General features: G+C 37.6%; 1 long non-coding RNA gene across 1 annotated transcript; it reads right to left on the minus strand.

Annotated features, from left to right (window-relative positions):
- Positions 1-1,003: 1,003 nt before the first annotated feature.
- On the minus strand, positions 1,004-21,713 carry LOC146763288 (uncharacterized). Its single transcript, XR_014952456.1, has 3 exons — positions 15,396-21,713; positions 13,124-13,366; positions 1,004-7,196 (listed from the first exon to the last, which is right to left on the minus strand). It is a non-coding gene; the product is annotated as an uncharacterized LOC146763288 (long non-coding RNA).
- Positions 21,714-21,925: the final 212 nt, after the last annotated feature.

The following is a 21,925-nucleotide window of genomic DNA, read 5'->3' on the forward strand; positions in this document are numbered from 1 at the left end:
CAAATTAAATGTAAATTTTCTGATACATTAAATGTTTGTCTCACCAGTCACTTTTCTGCTTTCTTGCAGATAGGGAAAAATACATGTCAAAGTAATAAAGGTCAGTCTTTTCCAATCAAATATAAACTTTAATTTGAAAAATATTTATTTTCTGATTATCTCTTTGCCGTGTTCTTTGCAAGGGTAAATGTTTTTGTCTGGCTTACTTCTAACTCTCATTTTTCTCTTGCCTTGCAGACAAATGAGGATAACATCCATATTGTTACTGAGATATGAAAGTCAACACAACCTGATACAAAATGGTGATGGTAATGAAAGACCAGGTGACATTTCAGGCTGACATTTCAGGCTAGCATTTTAGTGATGTTTATAAAAATTTTAGCTTAAGAATATATTGAAAAAAGATTTTGCAAAATTAGGCCTGAGTCTGAGACTGTTTTTAGTGGATTTAGGCAAGTATGTTTCAGTTTGTAGAGTAAATCATCAGAGATGAGTTCCTAGACAGTGTTTCTCAGGCTGTGTTTCACAGCACTTTAGTGGTCCTAAACAAGTCACAAAAACCACCCTGCCTTCCACTTCCAGAGAACAGCCCTAATTCTCCTCCCTCTGTCCAGCTGGGCAGAGCTGCTGCCAGGAATAAAAAGTGCAGGTGCTGCAGGGGTTAGAGTGGGAGGAAGGGAGAGGAAAAGAGAGTTGTGATAAGAGACAGGAGCCTCCTCACTGGAGTTCAAGAAATACTGCTGCAAAGAAATGAAAACGCTTTGGGTTTTGGTGATTAGTGCAAGGATTAATTGAAAATGTTCCAGTTAGAACAGCTATACACACTGCAAGAAAGCAGAATAATACTGGGACCTGAGATCAGAAATGACACAGAACAATATTTTGCAGCACCTTCTATCCACCCAGCCACTGCACTGAACCATCATGGAACAAATCTGGCTGCAGGAAAATGCTGATCATGTGGAATAACCCCAAATGAACACCACAAAGCTGCCCACTGAGTCTCCTCTCAGTGGGATGAAGGAAAGAATAGGAAGGGTGAAAATGAGAAAACCTGTCGGTTGAGATGAGAACGTTTTAATAATTGAAATAAAATATTTTAAGAATTAATAATAATAAGAAGAATTGTAATTAAAAATAAATGTTTTTAAAAGGGAGGGAAATTAAACACAACAAATGATGCACAGTGCAATTGTTCATCACCAATGGACTTACTTTCAGAATCAGAGCTCAGGAAAATGGTGAGGATAACTATAAAGAGAATTATCTTTTATAGTCAGTTGTGTTTTTCTTTTTTTTTCCTCCACAGTATTTCAAAAGTGACTCTCTGTAGGCTCCAGATAGCAGAAGTCTGAAGAGAAAGCAATCCCAATGTCACCCCCACCCTCTCTAATCTACTTTTATTACAACTGAAATATAAATCACACAAGTTAATCTTCCACAAAAGCCTCTATTGTTTTACATTTACTTCTATTTTTATTCTGAAATTGCAGAGATTTTGTTTTCTCATTTATCACCAGAGATGTTGTTGAAATGTGGGAAGTGACAGAACAGGGTGAATGTAGGAAGGAGCAAAACCTCAATCTTTTGGCTGGCTTATATTAGTGACTATAATCTGATATTTTTTCTGCAATAGATACATGGAAGAGAGGGCACAATTTAGAAAAGTGTTAAATATCCTGCTCCATGCTGCATACAAAATATTTGTTGACAATTATGGTGAAAGAAATGATAGCCATGGAAAGGTGCCATTGGATAATTGCAATAATTTCTGTTTGCATGTTATAAATAGAGTGTTTCAACCTGCAATTTTAAAATAATTTAAATTAGAGTACAAAAATATTTCAATTACAAACTGAGTAAAAAAAACCTTCAAAAACAATAAATGGAAGCTTCAAATTTGTTTTTGAGAAAAAAGTATTTATGGAGGAAACCCTTTCAAAGTATTGTTCCCATAGTTCTTTGGATCAGACACTGAACTGAAAAATTCATAAATAACACAATGTTGTTCATTAACTCTAAGCACTGTGTTGTAACACTGAAGTTGTTACTAAGTCTATTTCTCATGTTTTATGTAACTAGCATTTATTTTGGACAATGATTCTCACTTGTGTGTTTTCACACTGCATTCCTGACCCCTGCCCATACCTTGACTGATTACATTACAGAATTACTTAAGTTGATAGGAATAAAAGTCTTGAGTTGCTAACTGCTGTTCAAATGTTTTTGAAAAGATTTTCTCAAACATATTGTTAAACTGTAGGAGGAAATATTTTCATGTCAAATGGCCATTTCCAAACAACAAACCATTTCGTCTTGCACATTTCATACAAAAGAGGAGATAAAAAATAATACTGAGAGCCTGCACCACAGCAGGTTCACATCTGCTAGAACTTGTGAAAATTACTCCTTCCAAATTAAGTAAATAATTGGTGCAAGACCCACTCTTTGCATTCGGTTGGTGTTACACCATTCCCAGTCCCACCTCACAATTTATTTGTTCTGTGAAACGTGGGAACTGTTTAATTTGTCTTCTCTCAGACAGAATTACAACATGCACAAAGCAGAAGAGATAAATTTGTCAGGATTATTACAGTAACAAGGTAAGAGATCCTCAGAAGGGAATTTTCTTTCCCAGATGTATAAATATTACAGAGTGATTGAGGTTGGAAATTAGGGTCATCTTGCCCAATCCCCTATTTAAAATAGCTAAAAATAACTCTGTTGTTTTTAAAGGAAACAGATTCTTTCAGTGCTCTAAGATGCCATGAAAGTTTATATCTTGTCAGATTTATATTCAGGAGACAAAAACCCCTTTTAAACCTAACCACAGAACTTGGGTCTTCAGAGATTCCATTCAAAGTTCCTAATTAACTCTTTTACCTATATATCCACTTTCTGCATATTACCATGAAACAGAAATTGGCCATGAGGGAGAAGGCTGCTGATAAAGAACAGAAAATTCAAAGAGATGTGCTGAGATACCAACTGAGAGCCAGGCAAAAGGTGAAAACAGACTGGAGAGGTTGCAGGGAAGGACGAGGAGCAGCCTGGGCGAGTGGCTGTGCATGAAGTGCTGCAGTGCCATGGGGACTGCTGGGCTGATGAAACCAAGGTGCAGAGTGGGCAGAGCAGGACCAGTGGCTGCTTCTAGAAGGTGGCACCTGTGGGCATTTTTGTACAAATTGCTCCTAAATGATTTACACATATGCACTTGGCCACTGATCTGTGACTTGGGAGGTGCTCTCTCTCACACCTCGGTGGTCTGTTTTCCCTTTCTGTTTAATAGCTTTTATGTTTGCCTTTGAAAAAGTGTTTCTGCTGCTCAGTGAGAGAGAAGCAAGGAGAGAGGGTTTGAAAGAGGCTATCTGCACTACCATGGCAATCTCCTTGCAAGACAGCAGGAGACACAGCCACCATGGCTTTAGCATGCAGCCAAGTCACTTTTCAAGCAGCTTGTCCTGACCCAGGAGATTTTCCAGCAGCCTGCATGCTGCAAAAAACCCTAGGATTATTCTGCTAGAGAGGGGGAACCTGCCGAGCCAGAACTCTGTCACCTTATTAAGGAAGAGTTTGTGAGGAAGCTGTGTGAATTAATCAGGGAGTCAGATGGCAACTTGACTAAATCACCAAGGAAGAGTCCTGCAGCAGTAATGAGTTATTGTGTCCCCTGCCTAGGGGGAAAGAACACGTGTCAGGAGCTGTGCTGGCTGTGGAAAATGACCTGGACAGACTACTTAGGGATTTTTCTCAGAACAGGGGAAAAAAAAAGTGTGTGTGACTCTACTTCCCCAGGGAAACATTTTCACATAACAATTCTTGGGTGTTTCCTCCTCAACAGACAATGCAAACATAAAGCAGGATATTTCAATTGCTTCTATCCATTGCACAAAGAACAATAGGATTAGTCAAAAAGGAATATATTATCTTTTTAAAAATCACACTTTTGATAGAGAAAATTGATTTGGAATTGTGAAAAGTTCAAACTGTTTTTTTCCGTGAGTGTCAAACCTAAGCTGTCAGTGGAGATTGCACAATGCCTGGAGACCCAGCCTGTAAGAAGACAAATAGGAAAATGGATTTACTCAAGCTTGGGTACTGAATGGTTATTAATGGGTAATCCGTGGTAGAGCATGTTGCTTGTCCACAGAGGTACCAAATTCTCACACTGGACATCCATCACAGCAGCACACCCCAACACGCAGGATGGCCACAGCTAGATATTTAGAAGTGCAATATCCACAAAAGCCCCAAGAAAACTTTATAAAAGAGACATCAGTGAAATAATTAGGAAATTTGAGTCAAAATCTTTAGAGGATTTGCCTAATTACTTTCACTTTTGTAAATACAAGTTTCTAGTTTTTAGGTACCTTAATACTTATGTGGGTTTGGCTCAAGATAATTAGCACTGTGCTGACTGCTCCAGAAGACAAAATTGGGAGTGGGGAGGGATGATGGGAGTGGGATTGGGAGTGGGGAGGGATGAGCTAAGGGCTGTCACACAGAAGCCACATTCATGTAACATTTTCATTTTCACACTCGCACCAACAGCAAGCGTCCCCACCTTTCACTGAGGCTGTGAAGCATGAGGTGAATTGCTGGAGGTGTCACCACTCTATGGGGATGAAAAACACAGAGGAAGAGTTGTATGTCCTGTAGTAAAATGAGAACTCTCACTTTGCAAAATGTGGGTAGGTACAAGCATGGATAAAAATCGTGCACTTTCTCATCTCCTGCTTCTGAGTCTTTACAAAGAAAAGAATGTTGTAAGACTTCTCCTTAAAATAAACAGCATACAGATTGTGATCTCTGACACAAACATCTAAATTTGCATTTGATGAGAACAAAATACTTTGGGGGAAAAAAATTCTCTTTCAAAAGATGCTCAGGAGTATTTGCTTCTTCATTGTTCCACAGAATCTCAGATTTATCTTCAATTATCACACAACTACCAGCAGCTAGAAGGGTGAATCATTGTGTCTATAAACACTAAGAAATTTGAGAATACTGCTGCATTCTCTATTCATCAGATATGGGGAGGGAGAGCTATAGCTTTAACCTACAAGCACTTCAGGGAGAACTGAAGCTTTATTTTTGTTTTGTTACAGATGTCACCAGAAAGGCAACTCCAGAGGAGAAAGTTCCAGTAATCTTCCTAAGAGAATTAGAAAGTTTATGAAACTGCAATCTTATGCTTCTTTATCAGTGATATAGTGGAGTGTAGGGCTTCAGGGTTTTTTAAATCTTTGCTCATCTGATATTTCTTCCCTATTTTTCTGGTCTGCAATATGTTCCTCACAACATCTGACTATGTTCCTGTGAAAGAGATGGTTTTAACCCTCTCTGGCAAAAGGGCCACTGAGACACTGTGGGAATTGCATGTTTTTCTTAGCAACTGCCCAGAGGCTTGATGTGTTGAGAGCTAAAAGGACAATCTGGGGCAAAGAGTGGGGTTTGCCTGTTCTGCTTCCTTCTAAAATTCACATGGGGGTATAACCATATCCAGGCAGACACCTGGGACAATATAAAGCACCTCCAGTGACTATTTCTACAAGAAGAGGACTGCTATTAGCAAGGCTATTTCCATCTCTCAGGCTATGGTTCAAGCCTGTGGTCCATAAGGGACCCAGCTGCGTTCCCAAAATAATCCAGATCTCATTCTGAATGTAGCATGCTAGTTCATTGAGCTGAATTGGGTCCTGCCACATGCTCTGGTGCTTTAAGTTCCTTTAAACCTTATTCTTCACTAGCTGACTCATTCCAGCACACAGTTGAAGCTAAAGGACATAACTTGCATAAATTTATATTTTAAATATCATTGTGCTCTTCATTTGTGTGGGGCAGCAGTTGTCCCTTTAGCACAGGAGATAACTATTTGAGGAATGTGGCAGGCTTTAGCAGTTATTTGTCTTTCTAGTCTTGCAGCAAAATTTCCAGAAACAATAATCACCCATCACCAATCATTTTTCCCACTGAAATCTCTTCCCTCAGAATGCATCAAATAAAAAAGATCCCTCAACTCTCATTAGGGTGGTTATTGTCTGTACTTGAGGATGTAAAAAGGAAAATATAAACCCCTATTGCTAGGTTAAGAAAATATTCCTTTCCTGAGTGTATAAATGTTAATTGGATAAAATAAAAGGCAGTGCTAATGGCTGATTTAAACCCAAAAGCCCAGAGACATTTGCATTCAGTACATTCACCCAACTAAGCTTCTCTGCTGAAGCAGGGGAGATGATGCAGTGTGCAGCAACAAACACAAAGCCAACATTACTGCCTAAGTTAGAGGAAGTCCAGTTTGCCTTCCTAGTTTTTAATAGCCCTTTAATTTCACCTAATAATACTGTTTGTTTTTTAATACAGTTTTCCTCTGAATTGTTGTGGTTTCTACAGCAGCAATGGAACAACACACAGGAGGAGCTCTCTCCTTAGAATCAATCTGACCTGAGTGGAAGGGAGGAAGCTTACTGGGCTGTAATAATAGAGTAATAATCTGCATTATACTGCTTTTTTTTTTTTCACATGGAAATCAAGGTTCATTTGGCAGTCCTGGCCTTAGAGAATTCATCAGCTATAGAGTCAGGTATGAATCTTGAGCAGAGGTACAGAGAATCTGTACCCAGTTTATTTTATTGCTCCTTTTATTGCTTCTCCCATCGCTCCTTTTCTGATTTAACCCCACCTCCCAGAAAGCGTCATGCTTTCAGGGTCCAGCAAACAGGACAGACAGGACACTGATCTGAGATCTGACTTCTATTTCTGGCATATTACCTTGAGATCTGATGTATTTTTTCATTACTGCTCTGTTTGTAACCTCCAAGTGATAAGTGCATGGAATAACCCAAACAAGACATAATCTGTGTAATGGAAAACCAGAGGTTTCCTTTGCAGACAGTGATAAATAAAAGTTTAATTTTCATGCAGCTGGCATGCAGACAGCCCAGGTGGGCTTTAGCTGACAGGGCATCTGAGCTATGTTCCTCCACATAATTTGCCATTCTGAATTTTAACCAAGAAAAGTGTATTGACAAGGGAATTTGTTAAGAACTTTTCTTTATCTTGTCTGTGCTATTGTCACATCTTCAACTTCATTGAAAATGATAGGCAGTATAGAAAACCTGAATAATATAATTTACCTTTATTTCCATGTGCTTTGAGCCAGGGCTTCCCAGATTCTCCCAAAGGTCCCACACATCCTGTAAAAGGTTTGCAAAGTCCTTGTTTGAGAGGTTGAATTTCATTTTGGCATTGCATTGAAGATGAATTTTGTTATATAGCATTCCTAACCTGATTTCTCGTGTTTAAGCAGCCATTTGTGAATAAAGCTTACAAATCCCTGCTCAAGATTTTCGAAATATCAACTCCTTTCTTTTTAAATAAAAAATGTATATTTCTGTGGAAAGGCAGCATTTTTGGCAAAGTTTGAACAAAGCACCCCCAGGTCTCTGATTTATAACAGAATATAAAAACACATATTCTGGTCTCCAATAAGTGGTGGTCTCTTCCTGTTCAGCAATCAGCATTGCCACAACCATGCTCTTTATGATTACAATGATAAAAACCTCTGCCCAATAGCATTAGTGAGATATAAAGGCTGGGGTCAAGTTTTAAAGCTAAGAAGGAGTGATGTCTGTGAATATATATGAGAAAAACTACATAGAATTGATATTGGAGAGCAGTCCAGTTGTGTGTATGCCCTGTGAATAAATATGGTAGTTTTCAAGACATTTTATATTGCCCAAACTACTCACCTTTTAATCAAAACTCACAACATTATTAGTAGCATATTGTACTACAGAAAGCAAAATAAAACACCACATAGGCTTAAATTTGTAGTAGGGAAAAGAGTCTCAAGGAATAGACAGCAACAAGAAAAGCATATCCAAATCAGAAAATGTAGTTTTTCCATTATAATTTCACCTGAAATTTGTTTTAATCCCTGTATAATCCTCAAGTGATGAAGTGCATGTTGAAAGCTTAAATCTAGAAGTATTATCACTGCACAAATATTTTTGGGAATAATTCCATCTTGGAGGAAGTGAACCATAGCAGGGCCAATCAATTTTAAAATTGTGTAAGCGTGGTGGAAAATTTTAAAATGCAAAGCTGTCATCAGTGTGTGCCTGGGCACAAACTGTACCTTCCATCACAGGTATTCCTTTCAAAGAAACTGCTGGCTTGGCCAAATGAAATAACACCAAATGGCACACTGATAAAACAAAAATCCCCCAATTGGTCTAGGAACTGCCTATTTGTTTAGAAATAATTATTAGAAAGAACCATTTTTGCTCTTTTCCCAACCCCCTTCCAAGATTCCCAGCTTCTACTACCAAATTCTCCTTTCTCTAGTTACCACACAGGAATTGCATCTTGCAGCATGAAAGCAGCCCAGTGTGTTCCCCATCACAGCACCTGCCAGGAGGAGTGCCTGGACTTTGCAGGAGAGAAAATGAATTTCTTTGATGCCTCTCAGCAGCCCTGAGTACTGAAGCCCAGCAGGACAGGCTGGGGAAGCCCTGAAGATTCTCCACAGAGCTCTGGTTCCCAGGATGGAGAGCAACAGCTAAATTTCCAAACAAGCCCAGCAGCAGCGATGGTACCCATGCTGTGTGGAGGTGTTCTATTGTCTGAACTCAAAGTGTCCCTCAGACATTTTTGGAGGTTCCAGGTCCAGGTGAGAAGCATTTGAGACCCTGGCAGGCAGCTGGAAACAGCTGGGATTTTGGGTTTGAGCCATGGAATGATTTACCAACCTTGCAGGAGGAGCAAGAAGTCACAAAAGTTTAGATACTATAGTAGAAGTAGTCGCAAAGTAAAGGGAAGAATTTTTTAGTGCTGTACAGGGGGGTTTAATACCTGTACAGGGGGGTTTTAGTTTTGCACATGGGGGTCAGAGGTTTTAAGATGGAGGGATTTGGGCCTGCCCTGTCCTCCCTCTTTCTTCTTCCTTACCTCCATGTTCTTGGTGATGTTGGCACTCACAGATTGGTTTAGAGTAGAAAAGCACCATTTAATATAGGTAATAGGCATTGGGGAAAAACTGTAACCATGTCACACGTAATGTACCATATAAAAGATAGAAAAGCACCATTTAATATAGGTAATAGGCATTGGGGAAAAACTGTAACCATGTCACACGTAATGTACCATATAAAAGATAGAAAAATCACCATTTAATATAGGTAATAGGCATTGGGGAAAACTGTAACCATGTAACACGTAATGCACCATATAAAAGACAGCAGCAGCCCTGGCGGGGAGAGAAGAAGCAGTCGGGGTCAGAGAGGATGTCAGGGTGTGTGTGTGCCTCTGCCTGAGCTGTGAGCAAACCACAGCAGCCCCAGAAGAAAATCTTTGAGATAACTTGCAATAAACTGCCTTGAGACCCAACAACAGAGACTGCTGAGCCTTTCTTTGGAAGCACGGGTTGGAGGAGAGACTTTTCCACCACACGGAGCCATCCCGACCTAGAGGTGATCTCTGGCATTCTATTATCTTTGGAATTGTCAGGGGGACTCCAGGTGCTTTTATATCATCTGTGAATGCTGAACTTGAGCAACCTGGATGTAATCACTGAGAGCTTCTTCTCTGAGAGATTAAATATGCAATATTTTATAACCCAGTTTAAACATGTCCCATGCAAAATTCAGGATTGGATTTCAATATGTAATTTTCTTTTAATTTTTAAAGAAGTTCTCATAATGATTTTTATTTTATTATCTGTATCTATGGAATGATGAACAAACCAAAATACTAAAATCTGCAGATAATTTGATATTTAATCATTAATCTAGTCTTGTGAAATAAAATTTTAACAAATCATAAATTTATATATAATCAGAATCTATATCAGTCATTATTTCATTAGATTGCTGAGCTGTCAAATAACTGAAATCCATTATCCTTACATAAACTTCTAGTTTCCAAGGCAATTTAGTCTCTAAGCTCTGAAGAGCTGCCAGTTAAATAAGTACAGCTTTCTTTTAAGCACAAGGTAGAGAAAACTAAAATTCAACATGAAAGACAAGAAGAGAATTATGGAACAGTAACAACATGAAATTAAATCAAAGCTTTTTTAAATATAAACACAAATCCTGGTCAGAAAAAACTTTTTAAAAGGAAATTGTTTGGAAGAACTCTTGAATATTATGAGTAAACTCCACTGATTAGAAGACTCACATCCAATGCCTTTTATCATTCATGAACGGACTTCATTAAATGAATCTCCAGACATTTTATTTCACTTTTTGCAAATCTACTCACAAGCAGGTTTAGAAATAATGCAAAGAGAACCCTACATGAAAATAAAATTAAAATAGTAACAGATTTTGGAGGAAGGGAAATGGACAACTCATTTGTTCTTAAGGAATCCTACCCCACTGATCTAGCTTTTTGAGCTTGGCAAAAAGATTGAAAATAGATTATAGAATCCCAAATGGCGGTTTCATTTTGAGCTGCATTCACCTTCAATTTGTGGAATAGGTTGTGAATAAAACCAAAAAACCAAAAAACTGTCTTCCCAAGAAAACTCCAAACAAAACAACACAGGAAAAAGGGGAGTATCCTTCCAGCAGATGTAAAGTTTCCTCTTTCCCTTTCCTCTTTTCAATGCATGGGAATTATCATCTGCTTACTGTCATTCTTTTCCTGCATTTTTTCAACTTTTCCATTTTTAAAAATTTCTATTCCCTCCTCAACCTTCATTTCTGTCCCTCTTTTCTCCTCTCTAACCTCTTTTATTTCTTTGAATCTGGAATGCTTTGCAGGATGGTTGATTATTATGTAGTATAACAAGAACTGTGAAACAATTTTTTTTGTGTGCCTATGTAAACTCAGCTATGGAAGTGTCTCAGAAAACTGCATTTTACTGGGGTTCTTCCCTCAAAGGGTAGATATGGACTATCCCATGGTTCAGTAGATCTTAAGAAGGCAAAAGTGTGCCTAAAATAAATTAGAGATGTAGCTACTTTGGAAGATTTGGTCAAAAAAATTTGGCTCTTGAATACCAAATCTCCTTGATGTCACTGCTTCTCAGCAATGATTTTGTCGACCATCTGGATGGTTGTTATTGATTTTTAATATTTTCTTTTCCTACAAAGTCTGTGTGGCAATGCCTTAGGACACCACGAAAACCAATTTTCACAATGGATAAACATTGTACAGTCAATCTAGGAGCTTTAGAAAAGAGTGTCAAATACTTCTGGGTACTGTCTAATTTCCTTTAGACCAAACCTGAGGGACAGAAGATTCTAGTGTGGTCATAGTGCACCAACAGTACATGAGGTTCTGGCATGTGAATGACAACTGATGAAAAAATTAGGTTTCTTTTTCAGCTGCTAAACTGCACAGATTGGGTGGGAGAGAAAGAAGAATATTTACTGCTTTTGTTTAAAAAGCTATCTTCTTTTTAATTGGACTAGAGAAGGAGGACAGGACTGTGTTGCTAATGACATTCTCACATAACTTTTTTTTTACCAGATCAAACCCTCCTTGCCATCCTGTCCTACTTTTATAGACATTCTTCCAACTCTTCTATTAACAATATTAATGAACTGTTTATTGCCTCTTGACACAACTTAGGGTTTTGCTTTCACGACAGATTTAAAAAAGTACCTTTTGCAATAATCTAAAGTGAGCAAATATCATGTGGTTCTGCACCATACAATATTCCTGTATTCTCTCTCATCCCTTCATGCAGTCCAGTGCTGGCTTTGACCACAGCTGGCTGTTAAATTGTTGCCCCAGCAATTGCAATTGAAGGGGGCAGCACCTTGCAGTTGAAGGGGTTGATGGTTTAGGTTTTTTTGAAAGGGAGGAAAGGCATGTGTTACCTTGGCTCAGACTGCTGGCCTAGAGCTTTGCCTCTCACTTTTTCTGTTCATCCCATCCACAATTCAGACAGCTTCAACTCAAAAAAGATCCAGCATAAAAGAGTTGAAGTCAGGAGGTGTCTGTGTTGTGCAGACACTGATGTGAGCACTGCTGAGCAAATGTCTGTGGTCCTGATGCTTCACATTACCTGCTCCCCTAAAATGAAGTCATTGTAAGCAGGATTCCAGCAGGCTGGGTCTTGACAGGCTGTATCCATCCCCTTCTGTGTCACAGGCCTCAGACTAAGAATTAGTCATGTGGCAAACATCTGGATTTACATAGGAGCCAGCAGAACTAATCTCTTCTGGCACAGAGAAAGGACATGTGAAGAATAGAGCCAACAACTCTAAATCAGAACCTGGTAAGGGGCAGGCCAGCACCATGGCCCTGTCCATCCAGCTGGAAAAGTAGAATTTAGGAGGAGGTTTAGAGATTACAAAGAATTACAAAGATTTTAGGAGAAGGATTATTTTGTCTGCCCAATGTCACATGGACAGTATCTAGCACCTTCACAGAAGCTTATTTTCTAAAGCCATAATGAAGTGTGTTGTGTTCCTAGGACTCATTTATCAGGAAGGGAATGAAATGAATCAATATAAACTCCAAAACAAAAGAGCAACATCTGACAGGGCTGACAGGAAAGCAAACAAGAAGCTTAGAACACTGCTAATGCCCATTATTAACACTTACACTGGGGCTAGCTCTAGCAGGAATTGTCTGCCACCATCCAGAGGCAGGAACAAAAAATTATACTTAATCCTGTGGGAAACCATAGTTAGAATTCATCCAATACAAGCAATGCTTAGACCAAAGGAACTTTTGATCTAGGACTAAAAGCATGTAAAATTGTAAAAGATAACCTAAGAGAGCTCAGATTCTGCCAGGAATGCCCATGGAATTGATAATAAAATAGCTTTTCCACAAGGTGTTCAGTAAGGAAGAGGGACTTGGCAGCAACCCTTCCCCCATGATACCAAGCTTAGGAAAATATCCTTAAAAACATCTGCAAACATGCCTCAAAAATCTTGCTTCTTTCAGGATACAAAACTGATTTCTGAGTATTTTATTGTTTTTTAGATTCACTGGAGGAACCAGAGATTGGCAAAGGATGTTATACAAAATTATCATCAAGCCATTTAAATGCTAAAATCTTATGAAGGTAACTGAGCAAGCTGAAGGCATGGAATCAACTCCATTTGGTTTCGTGGATCCAATATTTGTATGTACCCATGAGATGGAATCATGATGCTACCTCAGTGGAGGACACATTTAAGTGCAGTGATCACCAATCAGTCTTCTCACTCTCTTCCAAACAACACTTCCTCTAATATTTTCAGCATCAGAAACACTGATTTTTCAATTTTTTTTCCCTGGGAAAAATATTTCAGTCACTCAGCAAATGGTGGTTTCTCCATGGATTACACGGATCTGAGTTATGACATCTTTGGCTCCAAAGAGATCAGGCTCCTTCTTTTAGACGTGAAAGGCAAAACAGCTGGAAAACAAACATCAGAGATATGATGAAAACAGGAGTGAGAATGCAAACATGTCTTTCCCCATACTAGATGTTGATTAGATGGAGAGTGCCTGCTGAGGTTGAACAAATAACAGCCATTCCTGCCTTTTATTTTCTGAAGCTGGAAAAAGTTGATTGCTAGAAAATAACATGTCATGAAGTATTTTCCAGTTTCAGTAGCACCTTCATTTTACTTCAGTCCTGAAAATATTAATATAAAATGCTGAAAGGTCTAATGAGACAGTAGTACTTCAATGTTTCTCCTGCTGATGTCACAGAGTGGTTTATTGACTCTATTTAACTTCTAATTGGCTCACATTATTAAATTACCATCATTCAGGCTAGAAATTAGTTTAAATAATCAATCAACACAAAATAAGGTCAAGATTATTAGTGACAGACTGGATAAGCAGATAAATAGATCAATAGAAAGAAATAAAGATAGATCAATTAGAAGTTTAGACTAAATGGAAAAAGTAGGTCGACCTTTTTTCTCATTTTTAATTACATACCCACTGGCTTTTTCTGTGGGGACTTGAAATATTGAAGTCTTATTCTTCATTGCATAATTAGAATTCTAAGATCTGACTGATCATGTCAAATTTTAAAGCAGAACAAATAGTGAAAACTAGGCACACTGAGATGTTGAACCATCAAATTACATTAGCAAAGTCATGGCTTAATAGAATCCTCCACTAATTCTACCGAGTTAAGATATGGGGAACAGTGAAATACTTAAAAAAAGTGCTCCACATTAATTAAACAAACTTACTATAAATCTGTCTAGACTGGTGCATAACCTTAAGTTTGAAAGGTTAGATTAGGACAATTATAAACTGACTGCATTTTTCCCCTAATATATCCCAGTCATTACTTATTGAAAGTAATTCATGCTCCTAATTTAACTAATATCCTCCAAACAAGGATTTCTTTAATTGACTTTGTTCTGTCACACCACTGATTCAGGAGCATATCTAGTGAGCTTTTCCTTTTTACAAAGTGTGTCTGATCTTTTCTCAGCCACATCCAGAAAAACATATTTTGTCCTCATTAGCCAAGAATAGTCTGGATCCTTCTTAATGATCACTAGGGAACACTCAGATTTCTGTACAAACTAGGACAAGCTATTTCACTTTTTTTTTTGCCATGGCTTTCCCATTTGAAAATGACAATGTTGATTTTTGCCCTCTTTTCTTTAAAGGAATTGAGATGTGTAAAATGATCTTTAATGGTAAAAAGAACAATAATCAAAATATCGCCTCAGGATTGGACATTAAGAACCTGCTAATAATGATAAAAGGTATATGCCAGTTGTCTCTTTTAGGAAGGGTCTGATTGTACTGCTAACTACTCAGATTAAAATCTTTGTCTCAAAATATGACTTTGTTATTTCTTGCAGGTTTTCCCAAAGGTCCCTCCAGGGAAGAGCTGGGTACAGAGACACTTTTCTGTCTCTTTGTGTGTCTCCAAGGGCTCCCACAGCTGCAGCCTAAAGCCTGGCAAAATCCTTCTAGACTCAAACTTCTCCTTCCTTACCAATCCTGATTCCTGTCCACTGTGCCAGAATTTGTAACACTGGAAGAAGAGGAGCAGCAGAAAATGTTGTGTTCACTGGTGATCTCAGCCCCCAGGTGCCAGGTGGATAAAGAAGTCCAGTCCCTGGCTGTGACAAGCCACACAGGTGGGCACAGGCTGGGAACAGCTCTGCTGAGGAGGACTTGCAATAGGACAAGGGGTTCTTATTTTTTTAAATAAAAATAAATCTATAAAAATCTATGATTTTTTTAAATAAAAAAGGGGTGGTTTAGATTATTGAAGAAAGAAGTTATTGCAGTCACTCATGAAAAGTTTGCACAACTGTTTCATGTTTCTAGAAAGTTCAAAAGAGTGCATAAAAAAAAAAAAAAAGGGAAAAAAGTAAGAATTTCAAATAATTCTTCCTGACAGCTAGTAAAAACACATGCTTCCTAATATTTCTGCAGTATATTTTCAAGTCCCATTTGCTCACCTTTCTGACCAAAGTAGTTAATTTTTTTCCTTGTTGTTGTTTCCTTGGTCTTGCTCAAAAACAAGCAAACAATAAACAATCTGCAAGGCACTCTGGAGAATATTTCAACCCTGCTGTGCTAAAAAAAAAAAGATGAAATATTGCATACAATGACTTCAAAACTTTGCTCAAATTGTCATAAATCACACTTGTCACATTCATTTATATTAGCTGCTGGATACTGGACTGACTTGACAATATACCTAGGCAAATTACAAACCAACTAAGGAGAAGAAAAGAAAGTAAGTTTTTTTCATTAAACTGCTATTACATACTACAGAGGTTACCTAAAAAAGTGACAAAGAAGTGATGGTACATTTTTTTTCTTACTTTTGAGAAAAAAAACTGTCAGTAGAAGAAAATAAAAGATAACATAAAAAAAAGAGATTTGCATCACAAGTGAAAATATTAGGCTGAGAAAATGAGAACAGAACAGATGACCTCATCTTGCTTTAAAGAATTACATTTCCAGGAGCAGATATAGCTGTTCAAATATCTTGTTCACAGAAATTTAGTCAGTGATTTGAGATTTGGCAGAAAAATAAAGCCAAATTTACCACTCTCAGAGATATTCAGTGGTTTGTCTCAGGGTGCCCATCAGTAATGAACTCCCCTCCATGCATCTCTCTTGTGTTTTTCTATGCCTGCCCAATCCTGGTCAAGGCTCTTATTATCAAAAACAACACACTAGAAATGCAAGTTCACAGCATAGAGTTATATCAAAAAAATAAAAAAAAAAAAAAAAAAAAAAGGAAAAAGAAAAAAGAAGATTTAAACAGAAATATGAGAAATATGTTCTGGGAAACCACTGACAGCTTGGTCTATTGATGTTTAGAAAGGCCAAAAAATGAGAATTGGAAAAAAAAAAGGAACTCAATTTATCATATAAGGAAAATGTCCTGCTGCAATAAAGTTATATCTGTCATCTTTTAGGTGGTTTCTTGCATGTAAATACAGGAGTTGTGCACATGATGATCTTCAAAATTGTACTGAGGATACTGACAGATTACAGAACTGACAAGGTCTTTCTAGGACTTAGACATGGTTAAAATATTTCTCCTGTAGCTGCAAATAAATCAGAAGAGAATTTTCAGTGGAAGGCAGGTGTGTCCTTCCCCATCCCCTTTTGTTGATGTTTTATTGATGCTGCTCCCTGCATCCCTGTGATTTGTACTCCACTCACCAGCTTGATGGAAACACGAGACAATTCCAGATATTGGCTGAAACAAATACTTGCTCTGTGGATATTTTCAGTGGCAGGCAGTGATCTGCCATGTAGCTTCAAGGAAGGGTATATTATCTTCAAGAAAAAAGAACTTAAAGTAGAATAACACAAAATTAATGGCCAATTATGTGTTCAAGACTTCTGGAAGTTTTTATTTATTTAATTGGCAATACAGTCTTAACTTTTTTTCACACATTCCCTCTAGAAATATTAAATGACTTTAAATGTTCCCAAATCACAAAAAAGGTACAGGAGACATTAACATCATGTCTACACCCAGCATTAAGAATGGAAATAATTTTTAAGGAATGATTAATGCCCAGAGATGAATGATGGACAAATAAAACTTTTACCAGCCTGAAAACAAATATTTTATAAAGATGGAACTGTTCTTTTCCCTCATCTAATTTTTCAGTAATCGATGGAGAGACAAAAAGATTGTGACACATGAAGAAATTTGGAAAGAAAATACAATGTTCCACTCCATGGAATGAAGTCACTTTATCTGGATGGAGATGGAAGGAGAGCTGCCCTTAAAGCAGTTAGTCTGAAGAAGCTCACATGCATAATTTTCATCAGTACTGCCATATATTTTACATTGTTTTCAGCTGTTAAAATATATGGCTTTATCTCAGTTACTCCTCCAGAAATCATTACAGAATAGAAAATAAAGACATTCATAGGTCCTTATTACCCAAGTATAGAGTTTATAATGTCATTCTTAAAAACAAAACAAAACAAAACAAAACAAAACAGAACAAGACACACAAAAAAAACACCAAACCAAAAGAAAAAACCAACAGCTGAATTTTGGCTGTAAAACAAAATGTCATAAAAGACACCAACCACTCACACTGGAAATTTGTAAGGAAATTTATAAAGAAGTTGATCTGTTTATTTACACATTGAAAAATTCTTTTAATTTACACATTGAAAAAGCCCTAAGTTGACAGATTGGATTCCTTTTCACTTTCAAGACCCTGAGCTAATCCTTTCTTGAGAAGTAAAAGAGGAATTAGCATCAAAGCAACTTTCTTCAGTAAGTAGGAAGAGGGTTTTTTGACAGATTTAGATTTATTCTAATATTCCAGAATGCAGAGCTCTGGAGTAAGACAGAGTTTTCTAACTTGGCAAATATCAGGTGAACCAGATTTGCAGGCCCACTAATTATTTACTTATTATTGTGTTTACTCTATTATACTACATTTTGTACTGACAGGGCATGGAACACTGAGGATATTTTGTATAGAGTACAATGTATGGAGAACATGTGCAGCACTAGCAATCCTGTAATAATAACAAAATCACAGAAAATAGGTCTTCCTCTCTGAATTTATGCTCCAGAGGCTCTTTATAATTACAGAATCTCAGACCACTACAAGGAGTGGAGTGAGGATCAACCAAAGGTGTGCTATTTAAATTGATTTACAGGATAACGTGCAAAAGAAATGACCACGTAATGCAATCAGGAATATTGTAAGGACAGAATATGGCAAAAAAATTAGAGAACTTAGATTCTAGCTTCAGAAAGAGAGGTCAACCACTTCCCTATAGAAGGGACTAGAAAGGATTTCCTTTAGAAAGGAAAACATCCAGGTACTGTGTGACCTCTTTTTATTGGTGATCACCACAGAGAAAAAAGCTAAAGCAAAACTGAATGGCCTGACCAAAGATATCCCCTTCTGACAGGCTAAGCCAAAAGCAACCTCAGCCAAATTCTGGACAGAATCTAAAGTGCAGTGCAATAAAGGATGTCTACGTCTGCCTATGAGGACAAAAAGGAGGAAAAAACATTTATGGTACATGCTGCAAAAATGAGAGTTTGGATGCAGAGATTGCATTGTGAAACAGGACAAGAATCCAGCTGGACCCCTGCTTAGTTTTCAGCTGGTACCAACAATTTTCACATTCTCAAGATTAACAGTGCTTCAGCTAAGGTAATTTTCTGTGAAATGGTACAATGAGATTTTTCTCTTTATTTATATTTTTTATTTTTACTTTCTTTTCTGACCTATTTTTTGCATCTTTCACAACTTGCAGTGACACTAATTAATCTTGTCATCAACTCTTATTCATGGCACATCTTCACAGACAACTTACCCAAAGTTAATTTTTTAACATAATATTCATGCATTCATAATTCAAAATTCCCATATTCCAACACAGTTTTAAGGCAGGTATAAGCAGTAAGAAGATTAGTGCTGAATATTCAGATGTGGGTAAAAGGAGGACATCACTCTCTATGAACAGGCTCATCTCTAATCGTTTACAGAACAAGTGTTAAGATTTTTTTTGTGCTTTTTTGTTTTTATGTATAACTCTCTGAAGTCCGTGAAAAACACATTGGCTCCAACAAACTTTAGATGCACGTAAAGCCAGAACCTGGCACCTTAGATCACAAATGCCCCTGGCAGCCCCTCTGAGCCCAATGACATTTATCACAAGTTTCACATGGCACAAGCTGCAGTCGTCTGGAGCCTGTTGGAGAGGTTAAAAATAATCATATTTCTATAACCCACTCTTCTGCAGTGAGAAAATTACAGAAGTTTACCTTTATCTCCTCCATTAGAATTCACTTCCAGCTGGAAGTGCAGTCAGCATGTTTACAGGGGCAGTTTTACAGGGAAATATGAATTTCACCTGCTGGAGTGGATTCAGTCAGGCAGGGAGCAGAGCTGCTCTAAGGGACTCAAGAACATCTCCTGGGAACGTGTGGAGTTCCTGGGTCAGTCTCAAGACACCATTCACAAGCTGCACAATATTTAGTTCAAAAGTCATTGAAAAAAAGAGAAGAAAAGGGGCTTGACTAAATTTGTGTCCTTCATTTAGTACAGAGCATTAGATTTTGGGTAAAAATGTTGTCATGGCTCTACTTCTGTACAGAGCATTAGGCATTCAGGCATTGGTGCTCTCAGTTAATGTGAATTACCACTTTAAAAATAAACCATGGCACACAGCAATGAGACACAGATTATGAGATATAAGTGGCTTAATTTTGATCTTGTCTGGTTTCAGAATTATGAACAAGTATCCTGGTTAGCTGTAAATGTAATTTTTTTTCCCCAAAATGGAACAGACTTTTTTATCTGTTCAATGCAACACAAACCTGGGTGCCCCAAATAATTTATCTTTGTACTGGCTTCAAACTCTCCAGAGATTTCAGCAAAAAAAAAAGAGATAAACTAGTAAAAAGAAATCCATAAAGAAATGTGTGATAACATCAAATACGGCAGGAGCATTTATATTTGAAACTGATCTGATAAGAGGAAAAAAGGAAACACCTGTAGCAGCTGAATTAAAGCTCTGAGGAGTTAAGAAAATTAGAATAGAAAGAAGATGGCACTATGAAACTGAACTCAAAGCTGGGAGAAAATATCTAATCTGCAACACAGTCTGGCTTAATTTTCTGATAACTCAGGACAGGACTCTTCAGCAATAAATGCAGACAGAAGCCAGGTAGGAATTGTAAATATCAGTAAGAACCTCACAAAGGAAAGCTCCAGCTGAGTTCATGGCTCTGTGGATCAGGGAAGAGTCAGCAAAGGTGGTGGTACACTGTCCCTTGATATCCCAGGAAAAAATATTTTCTGCATTAGGTATAGGAGAAATTGTATTGAAAATAACAAAATTCTTTAGCCACATATTTAAAATCATCTTGCATGGCTGGATCTTTCTGACAGTTTCAAATATATTGTGTTTGCATATAAAACTTCATTTCATGACAAGAAAATTCTCCCCTATACCCTTCTGTTCTCCCAAAATTATGGAAACAAATATAAATTGAAATAAGTGATTTTAATTCTGCAAGACTTTTCATTCTCTCTATACACAATAACAAGTTTTAATTCATATTCAGTGCTCCTGATGTGATTTAAAAAAAAACAAACCAAACCAAAAGATTTCTTGTCTGTCATATCTTCTGGAGTCTTTCTTTGTAAGAGTACTCATTATTGCTCAAGTCAGTGTAAGGAACAGATAATGCGTGTTTTGTTCTTTTGACAACTATTAATTTCATTGAAAGCATGGATGTGTAGGCCTGTGTAGACACATGATTTAAGGAAGCAGTTTTTAAATCAAATCTCCTTTTAAAAACTTGATTGACATGGCAGTATGCCATGTGACTGTTTTGCAAATTATAACTTGTATCTAACGGGAAGAAAAAAGTAGAAATAGTTTGTGTTTTCTTTGAGGCATGCCACATCAGGCAAAATAGTTTCCTCCTTTGAAGAGATTTCTTGCAAATGCCAGGGGTAGGACAAATATGTATTTGGAAAAATTGAAAGTAACATATCACTTGTAAGATCCAGAGTGTTTTTGCTCTCCCTTGAAGAGTGGCTGCACTTGATCTTCACTCAGCTGCCAGTGAATGTAGCAGCACTAGCTCGTGTTCTCTGGGGCAGGATCTGGAGAGTTATAGAGTAAAATAGCAAAAATTACCAGCTACATCCATGGGACCACCAAGCTTCTCTGTCTAACAACCAAAACTCTCTCTGGTTGCACAATGGGTGGAAGGGTTTCCTCAAAATGTGGCTTTGCCATTAGTTTTCCAAAGTTATTTTCTTATTACTTGGTACCTATAATAACCCTACAATATATTTTTCAGTTTTAAGCCCCTGAAGGCAAAAAAGCAAAAGGTCAAATAAAGATTTACAAAGGAGTGAGGCATCCCAGATTTCAGCTTGGCCAGAAGAATTGGAACAGGAACAGTTTTATTCCTCTGGTAATGGTATCATACTCTTCTAGTAGAACAGTTGATTTTTCAGACCACTAAACCCATCCCATATTCAGAAGAGACTGCCCCACACCTGGCTCCCTCCTTTCAGGGAATTTTAGAGAGTGTTAAGGTCCTTTACACTTGCCAATCTTGGAAATTTCCCTGATATTTACAGTATTTAGCATGTATCTGTGACAAGGGATCGTGGAGAAAGAGATTCTGTACATTTTGACTTGTGCACTAGATTTAGGAAAGGGATTTTTCCACATCACAGCCACTCCCAAGACAAGATTGAAAATCAACCCAATTATATCATAAACCTGCAGAGAATCAGTCACACAAAGTCAAGGATATGCCTAATTAAATGCTTTTACTTGTGCTTTTTTGCCCCTGTGTCAGACTCAATCATGAATACCTTAATAACCAGTTATTTTCTTCCAGCTGACACTTACAGAAGAAAATAGAAGTAGAAATGTAGAGATTTACAATGTACACAGAGAAACATCACTGAGGAGGACAGGAGAGTTGCACTGTTCAGCCAGGTGATGTAAC

This window comes from Lonchura striata, chromosome 4A (assembly GCF_050655825.1).
Source record: "Lonchura striata isolate lonStrDom1 chromosome 4A, ASM5065582v1, whole genome shotgun sequence".
NCBI lineage: Eukaryota > Metazoa > Chordata > Aves > Passeriformes > Estrildidae > Lonchura > Lonchura striata.